This window comes from Tachyglossus aculeatus, chromosome 21 (genome assembly GCF_015852505.1).
Source record: "Tachyglossus aculeatus isolate mTacAcu1 chromosome 21, mTacAcu1.pri, whole genome shotgun sequence".
Taxonomy (NCBI): Eukaryota; Metazoa; Chordata; class Mammalia; order Monotremata; family Tachyglossidae; genus Tachyglossus; species Tachyglossus aculeatus.
The window spans coordinates 77,669,959-77,691,994 of record NC_052086.1 but is presented as its reverse complement, the minus strand read 5'-3'; the positions used below and the strand labels follow the sequence as shown (position 1 = coordinate 77,691,994).

At 43.2% G+C, this 22,036-nt stretch overlaps 1 long non-coding RNA gene across 1 annotated transcript in view; it reads right to left on the bottom strand.

Moving 5' to 3' along the window:
- Positions 1–1,971: 1,971 nt before the first annotated feature.
- The window catches only part of LOC119941753, a 42,864-nt gene continuing 22,799 nt past the window's right edge, over positions 1,972–22,036 (bottom strand). Inside the window, exon 3 of the long non-coding RNA XR_005455320.1 lies at positions 1,972–2,138. This is a non-coding gene — a long non-coding RNA (uncharacterized LOC119941753). The remainder of the gene's footprint in view (positions 2,139–22,036) is intronic.

Below are 22,036 nucleotides of genomic sequence, written 5' to 3'. Positions count from 1 at the left end.
ATTGAGGATATGTACATAAGTATCATGGGGCTGGGGAGTGGTAAACAAAGGAGAGCAAATCAGAGAGCTGCAGAGGGAGTGGAAAAAGAGGAAATAAAGGATTAGTTGGGGAAAACCTCTTGGAGGAGATGTGCATTCAGTAAGATTTTGCAGATGGAGAGAGTAATTATCTGTCAGATTTGAAGAAGTGAGAGGTTGGCAGTGAAATAAATGAGACTGAGGTACGGTGGCATTACAGGAACAAAATGTGTGGGCTCCATTTGGAAAGCAGCGAGGTAAAGCAGGAGGTGGCAAGGTGATTGAGTGTTTTAAAGCCATTGGTAAAGAGTTTCTGTTTGATGTGGAGGTGGAGGGGCAACCACTGGAGGGTCTTAAGGAGTAGGGAAACATGGACTGAGTATTTTTGTAGAAAAATGATCTGGGTAGCAGAGAGAAGTCTGGAATGGAGTGGGAAAAGATAGAAGCCCCCCTCCTTCCTCTCCCCCTCCCCCCTATCCCCCCTACCTTACCTCCTTCACCTTCCCACAGCACCTGTATAAACATGTACAAATATATGTATAAATAAATATGTACAAACATATATGTATATACATATTACTCTATTTTGCTTGTACATATTTATTGTATTTATTTTATTTTGTTAATATGTTTTGTTCTCTGTCTCCCCCTACTAGACTGTGAGCCCTCTGTTGGGTAGGGACCGTCTCTATATGTTGCCAACTTGTACTTCCCAAGCGCTTAGTACAGTGCTCTGCACACAGTAAGTGCTCAATAAATGCGATTGAATGAATGTATGAATGAGGCAGGGAGGTCAGCAAGGAGGCTTATACAATAATCTAGGTGGGATAGGATAATCATTCGATCAAGAGCCCAGGTTTGGGAGTCAAAGGTTGTGAGTTCTAATCCCAGCTCTGCCACATATCTGTGTGATCTTTGGCAAACCACTTAACTTCTCTGGGCCTCAGTTACCTCATCTGTAAAATGAGAATTAAGGCTGTGTGTCCCAAGTGGAACAATCTGATTACCTTGTATCATCCCCAGTGTTTAGAACAGTGCTTGGCACATAGTAAGTGCTTAACAAGTACCATCATTATTATTACTATCAATCATATTTGTTGAGAGCATACTATGTGCAGGACAGTATACTAAGCGTTTAGAAAAGTTCAACACAACAATACTACAGACATTCTCTGCCCACAATGGGCTTGATTTCATGGTTTAATGTGGTAACAGTTTGGATGGAGAGAAAATGGTGGACTTTCAATGTTGTGAAGGTTGAACCGATATGACTAAATGATAAATTGAATATGTGGGTTGAATGAGAAAAGAGAGTCAAGGATAATGCCAAGATTACAAGCTTGAGAGACAAGAAGATGTTGGTGCTGTCAGGAGTGATGAGAAAATCACAGGGAGGACAGGGTTTGGGTGGGAAGATAAGAAGTTCTGTTTTAGCCATGTTAAATTTGAGATGGTGTCAGGACATCTAACCAGAGATTTGTTGAAGACAGGAGGAAATGTGAGATTACAGAGAGGGAGAGAGGGAAGGACTGGAGATGTAGATTTGGGAATATAATTACATTAAATGCAATCTGTGTTTTCCTGGTTGGATTCAAAGCTACAGAGTGCACATCCTGGGGCCTTCAGTATTAGAGATGGCCTTTTTTTTTTCCTTCCATTTTTGCATTTATAGGAGACAAGAGTTTCCCCTCTCCTCCCCATCTCCCCCGCCACCTCTTTTCTCCCTATCTACCTAACCGGTGTGTAATAGGGTTGCCTACCTAGGATCTTTTTTGCTTTGGTGACATCAGAAGACCCTAAGAAATCAGGAGAAATGTGATATTTAAGAGAATAATAACATGTTGGGACTGTGTCCTTCGTAGTTTCACCTCTGAATAAGCCATTGCATCAGACTCTGGGTTTTCTACCTCCAGGAGGATGGAATCAGCCAAGTTAAGATTCAAGGTGTTTCTCTTTATTGTCTCCTTCAATCAAGTGTGAAGATCTTCACCTAATTGTCTGGAGATCCACAAGGGTGGAACCGTTCCAGGTCTCGGGCACTATCTTGTCTGGTGAGGGACGTCTTCACCAACCCAGGCCCCGATGACAGGTTTGCGCATGAGTGCCTGCCATGGAGATATCTGTGGTGTCAAAGGAGAACGTATTAATTTAATGAATGCTGTCATTGAACTCATTATCTTCATCAGATCAAATTAATTCTCCCTAGATGATCCTAAGGGATTAAATCAGAAATCTATTTGGTGAGCAGTGTTGTTTCCACTAGCTATCATTCCCCCCAAAACAATGCCTCATAAAAACACAACTAGTGGTTCTATGCCTTAATAGCCAAGGTAATAAAATGATAATACTGTCATTCACCTTGAGGATCTCTAGGTGACTTAGTCATCTTCAGTGATGTTCACCCCCAAAGTTCGTCTGCATTTTCTAATTGAATGTATCAATTCCAGGAGGCTGTGCTTACTTTTGAATGAAGTGCAGTGCACTTTTTGGTTCCTAAAACCCATATGCAAAGATAGGGTTCTGATCTGGGTCACTTGGGGGGGATTGTTGAGTATCTGTTATACTCTATGGGGCTTTGTTCCAACACGTTTTCATTAGAAACAGCATGGCCTAGTGGAAAGAAAAAGGGCCTGGAAGTCGGAGGACTTGGGTTCTAATCCCAACTCTGCCACTTCCTGATTGTGGCCTAGGGCAAGTGACTTCACTGCTCTGTGCCTCAGTTTCCTCATCTGTGAAATGGGGATTCAATCCCTATTCTCCCTCCTCTTTAGACTGTGAGTCTTTGGTAGGATAGGGACTGTGTCAGACTTGACTTTCCTGTATCTACCCTAGCTCTTAGAACTGTGCTTGGAACATAGTGAATGTTTAGTAAATATTATTGTTATTTGGGAGATGACACTGACTATGCCCTGGGCAAGATTGACACTATGTCCCAGGGCCCTGCTGCCGTGACTCGACTGTTGTTCTGGAGACAGCTTGAGTTTTTTTGCTCATAAGCATTTTAGGCAACGGTGGTAGTAGTAGTAGTAATAGAACTAGTAGAGATAATAGAACTAGTAGTAATAATGTTAATACTTGTAGTGGTAGTAGTAATACAACTAGTAGTATTAACAGTAGAAATAGTTGCAGTAGTAGTTAATACAACTAGTAGTAGTAATAATAGTATTAGTAGTGATGGTGGTAGTGGTAGTAATAGAACTAGTAGTAACGGTAATAGTAGTGGTAATGGTAATAGTAGTGGTAATAATTGCGGTATTTGTTAAGTGCTTCTTATGTGCCATGCACTGCACTAAGCACTGGGGTGGATACAAGAAAATCGGGTTGGACACAGACTGTGTCCCCGCATGGGGCTCATAGTCTTAATCCCCATTTGGCAGATGAGGTAACTGAGGCACAGAGAAGTGAAATGACTTGCTCAAGATCAACCAGAAGACAAGTGGTGGAGTCAATCAATCAATCGTATTTATTGAGTGCTTACTGTGTGCAAAGCACTGTACTAAGCGCTTGGGAAGTACAAGTTGGCAACATATAGAGACAGTTCCTACCCAACAGTGGGCTCGCAGTCTAGAAGGGGGAGACAGAGAACAAAACCAAACATATTAACAAAATAAAATAAATAGAATAGATATGTACAAGTAAAATAAATAAATAAATAAATAAATAGAGTAATAAATATGTACAAACATATCATCATCATCATCATCAATCGCATTTCTTGAGCACTTACTATGTGCAGAGCACTGTACTAAGCGCTTGAGAAGTACAAATTGGCAACATATAGAGACAGTCCCTACCCAACAGTGGGCTCACAGTCTAGAAGGGGGAGACAGAGAACAAAACCAAACATATTAACAAAATAAAATAAATAGAATAGATATGTACAAGTAAAATAAATAAATAAATAAATAAATAAATAAATACATAGAGTAATAAATATGTACAAACATATATACATGTATACAGGTGCTGTGGGGAAGGGAAGGAGGTAAGATGCGGGGATGGAGAGGGGGATGAGGGGGAGAGGAGGGAAGGGGCTCAGTCTGGGAAGGCCTCCTGGAGGAGGTGAGCTCTCAGTAGGGCCTTGAAGGGAGGAAGAGTTCTAGTTTGGCGGATGGGCAGAGGGAGGGCATTCCAGGCCAGGGGGATGACGTGGGCCGGGGGTCGACGGCGGGACAGGTGAGAATGAGGCACGGTGAGGAGATTAGCAGCAGAGGAGTGGAGGGTGCGGGGTGGGCTGTAGAAGGAGAGAAGGGAGGTGAGGTATGAGGGGTCAAGGTGATGGAGAGCCTTGAAGCCCAGGGTGAGGAGTTTCTGCCTGATGCACAGATTGGTAGCCACTGGAGATTTTTGAGGAGGGGAGTAACATGCCCAGAGCATTTCTGGACAAAGACAATCCAGGCAGCAGCATGTAGTATGGATTGAAGTGGGGAGAGACACGAGGATGGGAGATCAGAGAGAAGGCTGATGCAGTAGTCCAGACAGGATAGGATGAGAGCTTGAACGAGTCAGGATTAGAACCTGGGTCCTTCTGACTCCCAGGCCTGTGCTGTAGTAGTAGTAGTAGTAGTAGTAGTAGTAGTAGTAGTAGCAGCAGTAGTAGTAATAGTAAAAATAGCAGTAGCAATAGTAGTAGTTGTAGTAATAATAGTGGTAGTAATAGTAGTGTAAAATTAGCAGGATATATTAAGGGTCCATTTGGTGTGTTGTGCTCCATACTGTAAGTTCACTGTGGGCAGGGACTGTGTCTGTTCATTGTTATATTACACTCTCCCAAGGGTTTAATAAGTGTTTTGCAGACAGTAAGAGCTCAATAAATACGATTGATTGAATGAATGAATGAATGAATGAAGCAGCATGTCTCAGTGGAAAGAGCATGGGCTTGGGAGGCAGAGCTCATGGGTTCTAATCCCAGCTCCGCAGCTTGTCTGCTGTGTGACTTCGGGCAAGTCACTTAACTTCTCTTAACTCCTCAAAAATCTCCAGTGGCTACCAATCAATCTGCGCATCAGGCAGAAACTCCTCACCCTGGGCTTCAAGGCTCTCCATCACCTCGTCCCCTCCTACCTTACCTCCCTTCTCTCCTTCTACTGCCCAGCCCGCAACCTCTGCTCCTCCACCGCTAATCTCCCCACTGTACCTCGTTCTCGCCTGTCCCGCCGTCGACCCCCGGCCCACGTCATCCCCCGGGCCTGGAATGCCCTCCCTCTGCCCCTCCGCCAAGCTAGCTCTCTTCCTCCCTTCAAGGCCCTACTGAGAGCTCACCTCCTCCAGGAGGCCTTCCCAGACTGAGCCCCTTCCCTCCTCTCCCCCTCGTCCCCCTCTCCATCCCCCCATCTTACCTCCTTCCCTTCCCCGCAGCACCTGTATATATGTATATATGGTTGTACATATTTATTACTCTATTTATTTATTTATTTATTTATTTTACTTGTACATTTCTATCCTATTTATTTTATTTTGTTGGTATGTTTGGTTCTGTTCTCTGTCTCCCCCTTTTAGACTGTGAGCCCACTGTTGGGTAGGGACTGTCTCTATGTGTTGCCAATTTGTACTTCCCAAGCGCTTAGTACAGTGCTCTGCACATAGTAAGTGCTCAATAAATACAATTGATTGATTGATTGATTGATTCTCTGGGCCTCAGTTACCTCATCTGTAAAATGGGGATTAAGACTGTGAGCCCCATGTGGGACAACCTGATTACCTCGTATCCCCCCAGCACTTAGAACAGTGCTTGGCACATAGTAAGCGCTTAACAAAAGCCATCATTATTATTATTATTATGAATAAATGAATGAATGAATGAATACTAGGTGTTTAGGTAATACAGAAGAGTGACTGTTCCCTGCCCAGTAACCTCTACAGGGAGCCAGAAATCTGCACTTTCATTCAATCATATTTATTGAACACTTACTGTGTGCTGAGCACTGTACTAAGCACTTGGGAGAATACAATACAACAATAAACGGACACATTCCCTACATGCAAGGACTTACAGTCTGGGGATGGGGGGGGACACATTAAAATAAATACATAAATTACAAATATGTGGATAAGTGCTATGGGGCTGGGAGGAGCAAAGAACAAAAGGAGTAAATCAGAGTGATGCATTCAAGAGTGGGAAAAGAGGAAAGCCGGGAGCTGGGTCAGGGTAGTCCTTTGGGCTTTCTGTACTTGACCAGAAGGCCCAGGAAGAACCACAGGGAGGTGGCCCTAAATATAATAGTCTTGTTTTAAAGGGAACCAGTATCTTCTGATTTGATTTGAACCTTCAAGATGCATCTCCAGTGCTATTCAGGGCTTGAGTGGGAGTTGAGTGGGAAAGATAGCTTATATTACAGGTGTTATATTTCCCCTGGAGAAGCTATGCAACATACCCAGAAAAAAGAGCCAGGGACTGGAAAGACTGGGAGACCTGGGTTCTAATACTGGCTCTGCAATTTGCCTGTTGTGTGATATTAGGCAAATCACTTCACTTCTCTGTGCCTGTTCTCTCATCTGCACAATGGTGATTCAATACCTCTTCTCTCTCTTCCATAGACAGGGAGCCTCATATTGGGTAGGAACTGTACCCTATTTGATTGCATTCTGCACTTGGCATATATTAAGTAAGAGGTTAACAAATACTATTATCATTATTATTATTATCACTATTATTATTATTATTATTATTATTCCCAGCCCAGGGCAGATTTTGTGACATTCATGCCTCCTAACCTCACCCCTCCATCCCTCCATTCCTGATTCCCTCATATCTTCTACTCTTCTTCACCTCTGCAATGTATTTAGATTTTCTTTTTCCAGCTACAGTATTCAGGCCTCATTGTTGCATTAGCTTAAAAAAATCCTCCTGACTCTCTACTATTCCTGTCAGATCTGTGCAAAGCCTACACCATCATCTGTTGACAGGACTAAAAAGCACCTCAGATGGTTACAACAGTCTAACATCCATGGGGACAGCTCACTGAAGAAAAGTGGAAGTCATGACTTCTGGGAAGGAACATGACCTTTGACAAAAACCTGTCTTCCCTTCTCCACCTGCCTTAAAGAGATTCACCACCTGTCTCCCTGATTGGATTTAGGGCTAAAAAATTCCCCAGACAATTCCAGCTCCTCTGAGCCTCCATCTTTCCCTCCAACCCTCTCTAGACTGTAAGCTCATTTTGGGCAGAGAGCCTGTCTTTGTTATAGTTTACTCCCCCAGGTACTTAGTATGGTGTTTTGCACAAAGTTAATGCTCAATTAATACAGTTGATTGATTGATTGATCATTGGTCGATCCTTCCCTCTGGTTTCTGATGTAGCAGTATTTCAGTATACCAATCATGCTGTGGGAATATACCATATTTACCACTAAGACCCCACTCTACCATGTGCTTCCCACACGGACCCCTCCTCCCCACTTTCCCTTGCATCTGCTCCCCGCTTGCAGCAGGCTTAACTTCCTCCAGTTTTCTCTTGGTCTCCCTAGAGATATCCGTGGGCATCCAGTAATCAGGAATCCAGAATACATGGAAAACTACCAAGGTGACTGCCTGAGCTTGGGGTTTCGTAGCCAAAAAGGAGTCAAATCACTGAATGGGGCAAATCATCAGCATCAGCTGCATACGCAGACACACAGAGCTCCTTAATGATGACCTTTGACAAGGAAATGTCCTTTATAAACTGACCGATAGTAAGGCAGTCCCGACCACCACCCAACCAATGGAATGAGACTTTACGTGCCACGACGACATTGTACAATGACTGGTGAGGGCAGGGTAAGGCAAGCCTTGTATTGGCACAGCTGTGAGGCTATTGAAAGGCAGGATAGCATTCACCCATAATTAGCAGGCCATAAAGTCTCATTCAAAAATGCTGACATGGACTAAATTACTTCCTGCCAGGAGAAGAAGGTTCTGGATCGAATTGGCCCCTTCCTAGTGAGAGGAAAGGCATTCACCATTCATTCGGGAGGTGGAGGGTCAACAAACCAGCACAACCTCATCTGAGCAATTGTGTTAGGGTAGTGCTTGATACAAATGCTCAAGGCACTGCTGCATCTGTCTGAGTTATTATCCCACCACAGGTTGGGATACAGGGAAATTCACGGGGATTTATAAATCTTGTGGCAGAGTTTTGAGGGAGTGAGGGTCAAGAAAAAGTGAGGAAAAGGCGAGGGGAGGGGGAAGGGGAAGACCTGGAGGCAAAAAAAGAAGAGCAGAGTTGGAGTAAAGGGGGGGGGGGGCGCGATGAAAGAGGGAGAAGGAAAAGAGGAGGAGAAACAGGATAAGTGGAGGGAGAGGAAGTGAAGGATGTACTTCTCCTTCTTTACCAGACTGTCTCCTCTTCCTCTGCTACTGCCGCCCCCAGTCAAACCAGCAGCATTATGGCAGTAACCAAAGGGTCCAGATGGTGATGTGATATGTGGTGGCTCTGTAAACTGTCCCCACAGGATTCACACTGCCGCTCACTCACCTTTTTTTTTTTAATGGTATTTTTCCAACATTTACTCTGTGTCAAACCCTGTTCTCTGTAATGGGATAGATAGGAGATTATCAGGTTGAACACAGTCCCTGTCCCACATAGAGCCCCCATCTAAGGCAGAGAGAGGAGAATAAGCAGCATGGCTTAGTGGGTAGAGCAGGGGTTTGGGTGTCTGAAGGACCTGAGTTCTAATATTGACTCTGCCACATATTTTCTGTGTGACCTTGGACAAGTCACTTCTCTGGGCCTCAGTTACCTCATCTGTAGAATGGGGATTGAAACTGGGAGCCCCATATCAGGTAGGGACTGTGCCCAACGTGATTTGCTTGTATCCACCCCAGGGCTTAGAACAGTGCCCAACATGCACTAACCGCTAAAAAGTATCACAATTATTATTACTCTCCCTGCTCACCTGTGTTCTTACCCAGATTTTCTGTCTTGTAATATCTCTTAATTGCCTGTTTTGTGCCAAGCACTACACTGAATAGTGGGGTAGATACAAGATAATCAGGTTGGACAACGTCCTAATTGCACACAGGGCTGGCAATCTAAGTAGGAAGAAGAATAGGTATTGAATCCCCATTGGACAGGTGAGGAAACTGATGCACAGCAAAATTAAGTGGCATGTCCGAGGTTGCACAGCAGGCAAATGATGGGATTAGAAAGTGGGATTAGAATCCAGGTCCCCTGATTCCCAGGTCCACACTCTTTCCGCCAGGCTGTTCTGATCCAGTCCGAATCTGAGGAAGTCACTCAGGATGATGGTTTGAATTTTGTTTTTAGGAGATTATGAATGTGCTGTTACATTTTTTTGCAAGCATCCATGGTTGGAAGAGATAGGTGATTTACTTTGGAGGTTGCATTTAGACCATTGGATGTTCATCATATCTCAGGAACAGCTGGTAAAGGGTGCCTCAGGCCATTGTTATTCTGCAGAGATTTGGGCCAGAGCAATCACTTGCGTTCAAGCTGTTTTCAATATGGGTGGGGAAAGGGAGACAGAAAGGACTGGAATGACAGACAGCAGAGCAAGGGACAGTCAAGTGTTTCAAGTTATGGGCCAAGCACTTTGAACTGAAATCAAAGGAAATTTAATCTTGACTCCCATCAATCAGGCTTTATTAAAAAAGAAAACTCATTAAAGAGAAAGGCTTGTCACTCTGAGGTTGCTTGGCAGTTTTATTCTGTCCAATTCTAATTTCGTAACTGAAGCCCCAAAATAGCACCAACAGATAGAGAAATCAATTTCATTCGGTAAAATCATTTGATAGAGTTTAGGTGTATTTGTTTAACAGTTCTCTAAAGCTGTGCTTTATTGTAAATATAATTAGAGAGGTAACCAAACTGTTTGTTCTTCAGCATATGTTTTAAGAATGCAGTTACTGATGCAGTGTGGAAAATGGAATGATTTCTGTGTATTCCAGCAATTAATGAAAAAAATATTTTTGTAAGAGTAACACATGCATCTTTTCTTGTCAGAAAAGAGAATTCCTAATGTCATAGGACCTGAGAAGAAAGCTGCCTTTCCTGAGATCATCTGGAGAGGAATGTGGAAAAAACTCGACAGAACAAAAATAGTTGCTTTGGTAGCACTTATTTGCCCCAAACTCCAGGAATAGCAGTGCTCCAGTAACTGCAGAGAGCCTGTTTTCAGAGCAGTTTGGTACCGGCCGTATTCCTTGAGTTTTTCCAATTACTCTGTGAGTTGCCCATAAATGGCAGAAATGCATCCTCCTAACTGAGATTCCCTAATGTGCTTTCTGCTGAAGTGTAACCTCAACACATAAAGTCAAGACATTTTCACTCCAGAAAACGTTAAAGGGAGATAGAATGTTGAAAGTCCCCAGGCATGAAAGCAGGGAATGTAATTCTGTAGTCTTTCCCTCTGCCCCTTGGTGCTCTCTGTCCCTACAAACTTGACACTGCTCTCCCTGTATTCAAAGCTTTTCTAAAATGACATCTCCTCCAGGAAGCCTTCCCTGATAAATCTTTCATCTCCCTGCCATATTTTTACCCTTCCTTCCACACCACATAAGTGCTTTGGGTTTTTCACCACACCATCCTGCCCCACTGCAGCACTTAGTTACTTTAAACTTTGATGTTTCTCTCTTCCTGAAATCCCTTTTAGTGTCTGTCTTCCCTGCTAGATTGTAAACTCCTTGCGAACAGGGATTGTGGCTTCTAACTCTATTGTACTTTCCCAGGAGCTTGGTTCAGTGTAAGTGGTCAATAAATATTGTTGATGATTATGTTATAGGGGTCTCCTGAGGAAAGAATTCCTTAAATCCCACTCTCACTTCCAAATTGCTGGCAAATCATTAGATATCTGTCAGCCCCAATCAAACCAGACTACTATGGTAATTGGGAGAGGCAGTATTTCATCTGCTTCAGTGTGATATTTTCTTTTTAACAACTAAACCAGAGATAACCATTTATGCTCTTTTTCTTCAGTGAGGAAGTAAATCAGTTCTCTTTTCAGCAGCAAATATGAGCTGATCAGCTGAGGTGAAGCATATTATTTAGACTGAGTCCCATGTGAGTTGGGGACCGTTTCTAACCTGATTGAATTGCATCTGCCCCAACACTTAGTACAGTGCTTGGTACATTGTAAGGACCTTACATAATAATAATGATAATTATGGAATTTAAGTGCTTACTATGTACTGTACTAAGCACTGGGGTGGATATAAGCAAATTGGGTTGGACACAGTCCCTGTCTCATGTGGGGCTCACAGTCTTAATCCCCATTTTACAGATGAAGGAACTGAGGCACAGAGAAGTGAAATGACTTGCCCAAGATCACACAGCAGACAAGTGGCTGAGTCAGCATTAGAACTCATGACCTTCTGACTCCCAGGCCTGTGCTTTATCTATGATGATAAGTATTTACATATGGATTCTGCTGAGACATTGAAGGCTTCAATGATTGTCCCTAAAGAGAGAGTGTCAGTGATTGCACCTGCAGTTTTTCTCAAATACCAACATCAGAAATAGTGGAATAGAGAATCAGCATAGCCAAGGGAATAGAGCATGGTCCTGGGAGTCACAGTACCTGGTTTCTAATCCGGGCTCTGCCACTTGTCTGCTGTGTGACCTTGGCCAAGTCACTCCACTTCTCTGTGTCTCAGTTCCGTCATCTGTAAAATGAAAATTAAGAATATGAGCCCCAAGTGGGACAATGGACTGTGTCCAACCCGATTAGTTTGTATCTACCCCAGGATTTAGTACTGTGCCTGGTATATAGTAAGCACTTAACAAATTCAAAAAAAAAAAAAGCTGGGCACAGCTGGCTCAAGTTCTTCATGCTGATGGGCTCTCATCCAAATTATAGGTCAGCTTTGTCCACCAGAGTGACTGATGAGGGCTTGGATAGAGAGATCTTTCTGGAATGTCTAGCTGCTCTGAGGTCTCGGTATTCAGTTTTAATTTGGTGATGCAGGAATATAGGCAAACAGAGCACTAGGAACCCTGCCTAATTAATGTGTTTTCGGTGTCACTGGTAACTATTTACTCACTGTTATTTGAAGGGGCAGATGAGAGAAAGGAGGAGGAAAATTAGAAAGAAAAGCAAGAATAGGTGGAGGGAGATGAAGAGGAAGATGAGAGGTGGGAGAAAGTAGGGAGAAGAGGGAGTTTTAATCCCACTTCTGCACTTGCCTGCTGGTGACCTTGGGCAACTCACTTAACTTTTCTATGCCTCAGTTACCTCATCTGTAAAATGGGGATTAAAACTGTTAGCCCCATGTGGGATATGGACCGTACCCAATCCGATTGGCCTAATGCTTAATGTAGTGTCTGCCATATGATAAGGGATTAACAAATACCATAAAAAAGAGGAGGAGGGAACAGAGGAGGAAGAAGGAGAGGAGGAGAAGGGAAAAAAGAAGGAAGGAAAGGAAGAAGAAGAAAAACGTGGAAGTCCTGAAATGGAACTTGATAATAGCTTTCCCACTTCACACCCAGAGAGGAGGGAAAAGTTGATATTTGTATCATTTCCTCTTTCAGTGTTCATTAGTGCTTCCATTAGAGAACTCCATCAGGGCCTAGGCCATCAAAGAACTTAGGTATAAAAGTGGAATGGCTTCACGTGATACGCCACTTATGATCTGAGCTATCATGGAGAAAATCTCATGCTAATGAGATAATACTAATGTGTCTACCAATTCTGTTATATTGTACTCTCCCAAGTGCTTAGTACAGTGCTCTGCACACAGTAAGTGCAAAATAAAGAGTAAATTATTATTACTATTATTGTTATTAATGTGGAGAGGTCTGTGCTCTCAACTGAAATGAAGCCATGTACTATCAACCTGTACCAGGAACTCCTCTGAAATCAACAGAAAAATTCATGGTGGCCTAAAATAGTGCAAAGAAATGTTTTATTTTAAGAGTTCTCATCCTTTTCCTACATATTTTCCTCTACTCCCAAAATGTATTGCTGAACTAAATGATCGCACTCTGTTATTTAATTTGGAAGAATTGTTCAGGGTGAAAGAAAAGATGATGTCCAGTAAGCCCAACGCCAAAGCAGTCGGAAACAACTTGGCCTAGAGTAAAGAGCATGTGCCTGAGAGTCAGAGGACATTGGTTCTAATTCCAGCTCTGATACCTTTCTGCTGTATATGACTTTGGGCAAATCGTTTAACTTCTCCTACTTAGACTGCGAGCCCCATGCGGGACAGTGATGGTATCCAATCTGACCTGCATCTACTCAGCGTTTAAAAGAGTGTTTGACACATAGTAAGCATTTAACAAATGCCATTAAAAAAAAAAAAACACCTCCTCAGGGATCTGAGAAACTATCTGGGGAATGATTTGGTGGAACTGAGCTTGCATCATTAGGTGCCCATCAGTGTGGAAGATAAAATGGGAACATAAAGTGTTCTGATTTTTCCAAGTTAAAGTGCCAAACAGGCTTGGACTGATAGTCCTATATTAAATGTCTGCAGCTTTTAACACCTGACTTAACAAGTGCCTTTAATTTCACTGAACATAAGTTATTGATCACAGTCCTTGTTGCCTGGGAGCCCCGTTCCTGATTGTTAATTGCGCCATTGATTTTTTTTTTTTTACATTATCATTTACAAAGGGTAAACTCTCCAGTCTGAGGTGGTCAGCCTCAGAGAACAGAGGCAGCTCTGAAACATTCCATGGGGAACACAGTAGGCTTGGGCTAGATTTTAATTACTAATAATGGCTTCATACTTAGCCGGCTCTTGTACCACGCTGCATCTGTATATATCAGATAGACAAACCTGCTGTAGTCTGGCTATAGGAAAGTTAAATTGGGTCAATTATCTAACCACTGGGTGATTTGGGGTAGTGATTTAGCTCAAAATGAACCTATTACCTTGTGTATTTAATCTATGGTCAGGTCTCTAGGGCCTAACGGAGTTGTTAGGAAATACGGCCTCTCATTTCTTGCTTGCTTTTTAGAAAGATATTGTAATGATTTCAATTCAGATATTCTCGCCCCATCATCTCACATAATTTCATGCTAACTTTAATGCCAAAGAATCAAGACAAGAAACTCGGCCTAGTGGAAAAAGCCTGGGAGTCAGAGGACTTGGGTCCACAGCATGGCTCAGTGGAAAGAGCACAGGCTTTGGAGTCAGAGGTCATGGGTTCAAATCCCGGCTCCACCAATTGTCAGCTGTGTGACTTTGGGCAAGTCACTTAACTTCTCTGAGCCTTAGTTTCCTCATCTGTAAAATGGGGATTAAGACTGTGAGCCCCACGTGGGACCACCTGATCACCTTGTATCCCCCCCAGTGCTTAGAACAGTGCTTTGCACATGGTAAGCACTTAATAAATGCCATTATTATTACTATTATTATTATTATCTCTGTCACTTGTGTGACCATGGTCAAGTCCCTTATAACTCATCCAAGAAGCAGCATGGCTCAGTGGAAAGAGCCCGGGCTTGGGAGTCAGAGGTCATGGGTTCAAATCCAGGCTCCGCCGACTGTCAGCTGTGTGACTTTGGGCAAGCCACTTAACTTCTCTGGGCCTCAGTTACCTCATCTGTAAAATGGGGATTAAAACTGTAAGCCCCCCGTGGGACAACTTGATTGCCTTGTATCCCCCCAGCACTTAGAACAGTGCTTTGCACATAGTAAGCGCTTAACAAATACCATTATTATTATTATTATTATTATTATTATTATTATTATTATCCAAGCCTGTTTTCTCATCTGTAAAATGGAGAGTCAATTCCTGTTCTCCTTTCCACTTAGTCTGTGAGACCCTTGTGGTCCAGGGTCTGATCATCTTGAATCTACACTTATTACAGTACTTGGTACATAGTGTTAAACATCACTAGATTGTAAGCTCCTCTACTTGGCTGAGAGCTCCTTGTGGAGAGGGGTCATACCCATCAACATACTCTACTCTCCCAAGTGCCCAGTTGGGTGACATCTCCCAAATGTTTGGTCATGGCTGAAACCCTGGCTCCACCACTTTTCTGCTGTGTAGCCTAGGGCAGGTCACTTCACCTCTCTGTGCCTCAGTTGCCTCACCTGTAAAATGGGGATGGAGACTGTGAGCCCCACATGGGACAGGGACTGTGTCCAACCTGTTTTTCTTGTATCCACTCCAGCGCTTAGTACAGAGCGTGGCACATAATGCTTAACAGATGCCAGAATAATCATTATTATCATTATTATTAAAGTGCTCTGCACCCAGCAAACAATCTATAAACACCATTGATTACCACAATTATTGTTATTATTATTAGAAATGACCCCTTTGCCTATTGACATGATTCGTTGTTGCCATCCTTCCTCTGGTCATTCCACGGGAAGAAAAGTCCATCAGATTTTGCAGGTTCTTTTGCCGCCTGGTGCCCAGCAACTTTTTATCCTAGTTTCCGGCAGCTTCTTAGGGTCTGGGAGAAGTTTACAACAATTAACAAGTTGAAGTCCCACACAGGACTCCAACTGACTTCCAGAAAGCTGGATACCCCATCGGCTGGCTTCACAGGTTTCAAAATTTTTCAGCTGATGGAGGTTTCTTCTGAGACAGGGGAGTCCTGGGGAAAGTGCCAGCCACGGCATGGATGATTCCAGTCATAGAACTTCAGGATTCATGACCTTGTAGAGTTGATAATTTAGGGAGGATGGAAACGGTACTGATTTCTGAAAACTGTCAAGTGAGAGCTTTTTTCTGCTGAATTGTAGGAGACTAGAGATCTATAAACCTTTTTATGAGGAAGAGTCAGTATTGTTTTCATCTGGTTTTCTAGTCAGGAGGAGGCAGGCAACAACTGAGTGGCAGACTGCAAGAACAAGGGTTCTTTTATTTATCGGCTAATAAAATAACTTTAAAAAAATAAATTCAATCTAGAAAAATAGACTTGAGTTTACAGCCGGGGGAAGAAAAAAAGAAATCCTGGGAATGCTGAAACAACTGGAAACAGAGGATGGGTTTGCAGGGAAATTGGGCTAGGAAGTCATCCCAGATGAACTGCTTGCCCCCCTTCCAATCACCTTGTCTTCTCGTATCTTATCTCGTTGATTTCCTACTACAACCCAGTATGCTTATCAATCCTCTGATGCCAACCTACTCACTGTACCGCAATCTCATCTATCTTGCTGGCAACCTCTCACCCACAACGTGCCTCTGGCCTGGAATGGCCTCCCCTTTCCTATCCGATTGATCACTCTTCCCACATGCAAAGTCTTACTAACATCACAGCTCCTCCAACAGGCCTTCCCTGACTAAACCCTCCACCTTCTCCTCTTGGATTTGTGCACTTTATTCACCCTGCTCTAAGCCCAGAGTGTTTATTTGCATATCTGTAACTTACTGTAACACCTATCTTCCCCTCTAGTCTGTAAGCTCCTTGTGTGCAGGGAACATATCTACCAACTCTGTTGTATTGTACTTTCCCAGTGCAATACTTACCAGTACAGTACTCAACACCCATTAAGTGCTGAAAAAAATAAGAGCAATTGATTCACTGATTTATCTGCTCTGGTTTACTATTGGACCTGACTAGGACTCTCACAGACTCTTCCCCTTTGCTTCAGACCTAGTCCTGTCTCCCACCCTCATCACCACCTCTCTACAAGCCCCCTTCTCAACAGTCATCCTGACGTCCTTACTGGATTGCATTCCTCCTTTCCCATCTCCCAAATGAATGATTCTTCCCCCAGCTGCCTTTGGAAAGTTGGGGTGATGGTTAAAAGTGGTTGTCCCTTATGCTCAACCAGGGAAACTCAGCTGAGTTAATTATGCCATTGATTAAATTCTTACTGTGTGGAGTAGGTATAAGGTTATAAGATTGGTCACAATCCCTGTCCCATCTGGTGCTCTCCATCTATCTTATCCCCATTATACAGATGAGGAAATTGAAGCCCAGAGACGTTAAGTGACTTGCACAAGGTCACACAGTAGGCCAGCGGCAGACAGGGGACTTGAACCGGATCACCTGATTCCCAGGCTTATGTTTTTTCTGCTCGGTCAGCACATAGTTCCTTGAGGAGAGGCAGGTTGGAATTTGGCTTCTTGGTTTTCTCTGAGGAAATCCGGATAAGTAAGCCAGTGTTCAGAATAACTGCAGGCTAACATTGCAACCCAAGGGACTCTGCCATTTGCTACCAGAGATTATGGCTATGGCATGGAGATCAGAAGCAGCAGTTGTTAATTTCATGGATTTTTTTGTTCGAATGTCTGCTTCATGCACAACAGTGTAGTAAGTGCAGGGGAAAGACGCGGCCTCTGCCCTCATGTGTATCACAGCTGGAAATCAGGAGAGATCTAATGCAGACACAGGGAAAGAAAGTGACCCCAGAAGCAGCTGGAAAGTGTTTCCTTTACTAGAACTGATGCTCAAACCTCTAAACTGATTCAGGGGAAATTGTCAGGGGGATGCAGAATCAATCATTCATTTATTGAGCACTCACTGTGTGCAAAGCACTGTACCAAGCTCTTGGGAGAGTACAACATAACAATATAACAGGCACATTGCCTGCCCACAGCAATATAATGATAGAATTAGTAGACATATTCCCTGCCCACAACGAGCTTACAGTCTAGAGGGGGAGACATTCATTAATATAAATAAATGAATTACAGATGCGTCTGTAAGTGTTGTGGCACCGAGGGAGGGGGGGAATAGAGGGAGCAAAGCGGGATGAGGTGGAAGGGAGTGGGAGAAGAAGGAATGAGTGTTTAGTTGGAAAGGTCCCTTAGAGAAGATGGGTCTTTCATAAGGTTTCGAAGGTAGAGAGAGCATTGTCTGTCAAGTATGAAGGGAGAGTGCATTCCAGGATGTGGTCAAGAAGTCAGCAGTGAGGTAGAAAAGATCAAGGTACAGTGATTAGGTTGGCATTAGAGGATCGAAATATCCGGGCAGGATTGTAGTAGGTGAGGTTTTATTAGTGAGATCAGCACATAGTCCACCTGTTTTTTGTTTTGATTATTTTTATGGTATCTGTTAATCAATCAATTGTATTTATTGAGCATTTACTATGTTCAGGGCACACAAATACTGAGCCCTGAGGTAGAGACAAGCTAATCAGGTTGGATTGCGTCCATCTCCCACATGGACCTCATAGTCTTAATCCCCATTTTAAGGGTGAGGTAACCGAGGCCCAGAGAAGTTCAGTTACTTGCCCAAGGTCACATAGCATACAAGTGGCAGAACCAGGATTATAACCCAGGTCCCTGAATCCCAGGCCTGTGCATTAGGCCACACTGCTACTCTGGTTCAACCACCAAATTGGGGAGTTTAAACCTGAATACTAGAAAATGCAGAAATCAGAAATGCAAGGATCATTTAGACCATTATTCATTGCCAGGGCATAGGTCAAATGCTTGAGACATGGAGAATGCATTTGTTGGAGGGTACATACACAAACATGAACACAGTTACATTTCCCCACAACACACAATTATTCCTAAGCATTTTTCCCTTCCCTACCCTTCCCAGCTTAGGAAAATTTCTCCAGAATCAGTATTGAGGTTTGAACACCAACTGGTGTGCTGAGTTCTTCAAATCACTCCAGACTCATAAGGCAGACTCCTTATGTCTCCAGCCCCTATTGGCTCTTTGGGTGACATGCCTGACCCACACCTGGGTGATACCCACTTCCATTTTCAGGATGCATCTGGACCAGAACACTACATCTACCTGTTCCGTGTTGGAGGAAAGGAAAATATGATCCCCCTCTTATAAAGTACCCCAGAGAGGGAAGACCTTGTCATAATTTGCTTCTGTTGGTAAAGAAGAGGTAGAACTTGGCATTCATTCATTTTCATATTTATTGAGTATTTATTGTGTGCAGAGCACTGTACTAAGTACTTGGGAGAGTACAATGCAAAAATAAACAGGCATATTCCCGGAGGTGGGAGACAGACATTGATATAAAGTACAGATATGGGTGGGAGGATGAACAAATGAAGCAAGTAAGGGAGGGGCAGAGGGAATGGGAGACGAGGAAAGGGGGACTTAATCAAGAACTGTTGTAAGCACTGGGATAGTACAAGTTAATCAGGTCACACACAGACCTACATGGGGCTCACACTCTTAAATCCCCATTTTTTACAGATGAGGTATCTGAGACACAGAGAAGTTAAGTGACTTGTCCAAGGGCACATAGCAGGCATGTGGCAGAGCTGGGATTAGAACCCATGACCGTCTGACTCCCAGGCCTGTGTGCTATCCACTGTACCATGCTGCTTCCCATGTCTGCTGTGTGACTTTGGACAAGTCACTTAACTTCTCTGAGCCTCAGTTACCTCATCTGAAAATGGGGATTAAGAGTGTGAGCCCCAGGTAGGATGGGACTGTGTCTGATCTGGTTAACTGGCACCTACCCCAGCGCTTAGAATAGTACTTGGAACGTAGTAAGTGCTTAAGTAGCATAATTATTAACAAGTACCATAATTAATTATTTACATGAATGAGGAAATTAAAATTGCAAAATGGCTCAGAATCAAGAAAGGGAATAGGACCTGTAGGTAACTGAAAAATTAAAGGTGAAAATTACGTGGCAGGAGGGAAGGGAAGGGGCAGAGAGAGGAGACGTGAAAGACAGGAAGAAATTTCCTGATCTCCAAAATAACCACCTCCTTCATGTGCCTAAAATCAGTGAGTTCATTTTTTATGGTTTTCCTCATTTTGCAACCAGAAGTGAAATACCTGTATGGAGAGAATTTCTCCAAGGTTTCTGATTCCTTAATATGTGCAGTGAATGGTTTTACCAGCCTATTTATTGAGCTCTCCTCTTTTTATGATACCAATCCAAAGGCCATCTTTCCCAGGTACTTTTTCACTTGTCACCTCTTTTATGAGTTCCACTTCTTATTTTTTTAAATTTCCTTTTATTGGATTCTATGATATTAGCAGTATAAAAGCAGAGCCAACAGGCTGGGAATGGCAGAAGCGAATATCACCGTATATAACAACCGAACGATATCTTGTCCACATTCCTGCACACATGAGAGCAATAAAACTGAACAATACTACGGCAGGGATGGAGGAAAGTTTGAGAGCCGTGTTAAGTTCTGCCGTGTTAACACGTGAGGATACATCCTGCTTGTGAGCCTTGCCTTTTTTCTCTCCGAGAAACTGGTGCAAAAATACGAAAGGACAAATTACTAACAGTTTCAAAATTGTACCCTCATGATTAGTGTGGACCAGACATTGTCATTGCCAGTATATGTTGTCTGTATGATGCAGCTTTCTATCATCTTTCTCCTTATGGATCTGCTTATGAGAAGCAAAATGGCGTAGTGGCTAGAGCATGGGCCTGGGATGATGAAGGTCATGGGTTCTAATCCCAGCTCTTCCACAAGCCTGCTTTGTGACCTTGGGCAGGTGACTTCACTTCTCTGTACTTCAGTTACCTCATCTGTAAAATGGGGATTTAGACTGTGAGCCCCACATGGGACAGGGACTGTGTCCAGCTTGATTTGTTTGTATCAACACCAGTGCTTAGTACAGTGTCTGGCATATAGTAAGCCTTAACAAATGCCATCATTATTATTTTCTGCTACCTCTCCAGTTGTGCTCTCCAGGTCTCTGAAGTTAACTTTCCCACTGTCCCTCAGTCTTCATTCTCTCGCCTCAAACTCCTGGCCCATGTCCTTCCCAATGCCGACAACTCCATACTCTCGAAATCCTCCACATCGCAACCTTCCTTCTTCCCCATCTTCAAAACCTTCCTGAAATCCCACCTTCTACAGGAGCTCTTCCTCAATGTATTTCCCACGATATAGTCATATTTAGTGTATGTATATACAGTCCTCTTTAGCCGTTACATATATACCAATTTATGTACTTCGCTCATTAGTCTCATTTATTCTTGCCATTCCTAATACCAGATTCCTAATTCTAGAACTCTGTGCACAGTACGTGCTTTAAGAAAGTCATCATTTGCTCAATGGGTGTAAGGAAGGAAGAATGGATGAATGAATCTCCATCCAAATTGCTACCATGTTAATCCAAGCATTTATCTTAATCCCACTTTGATTTTATCAGCTTCCTTACTGACCTCCCTGCCTTGTCTCTCCCTGCTCCAGTCTATAACTTCACTCTACTGCCCAGATCTTTTTTTTTTTTTTAACAAAACCATTCAATTCATGTTTCTCCGCTCCTCAAGAACCTCCAGTGATTGGCCATCTATGTGATACCACCCTATCAAATAGAAACTCCTTACCATGGGTTTTAAAGCACTCAGTCACCTTGCCCCCTCCTACCTTACCTCCCTGGTTTCCTACTACAGCCCAGCCCGCACTCTTCACTCCTCTAATGCCAACCAACTCCATGTTTCTCAATCTCATTCATTTGACCGCTGAACTTGTACCCATGTCTCACCTCTGGCCTGAAATGCCCTCCCTCCTCATATCCGACAGACAATTACTCTCCCCACCTTCAAAGCCTTATTAAAAACACATCTCCTCCAAGAGACCTTCCTCCAGCTAATCCCTCATTTCCTCTTATCCCACTCCCTTCTGCATCTCCCTTGCACTTGGATTTGCACCTTTTATTCACTTCCCCTCAGGCCCACCACACTTCTGCATATATCTATAATTTATTTGCTTATATTAATGTCTGTATGCCCTTCTAGATTGTAAACTCATGGAGAGCAGGTAACATGCCTGCCAACTCTGTTGTATTCTCCCAAGCACTTAGTATGGTGCTCTGCACACAGTAAGTGTGCAATAAATATGATGGATGGATAGATGGGTGGATAGATAGATGGAGTTTACCCAGAAAAGCATATAATTCCTTTCACATACAAGGGAACATGTGGTGCACTTTTTCTCCTTTATTTATTTTGACTCCTACTAGTTTCCCAAGGATCCATACTTCTGCTTATTCATCGTTTCCTGAGCTGCCCCTGTGCTCTTCATCTTATGACAGAGCCCCCTCCCTGACCCCAAGACCGTCCTTGAGGTTCTAGAAGGAGTGGGGGAGTAGGAACACTCTATTAGCAATAAAGTCAGATCTATGGGAGTTATACCCGCTTAATACACTCGAGCAAGTTTCATTAGTGAAGATCTCCCTGCCATTCAGTCCTCTTAGGGTAAATCAGAAGAAAGCTTAG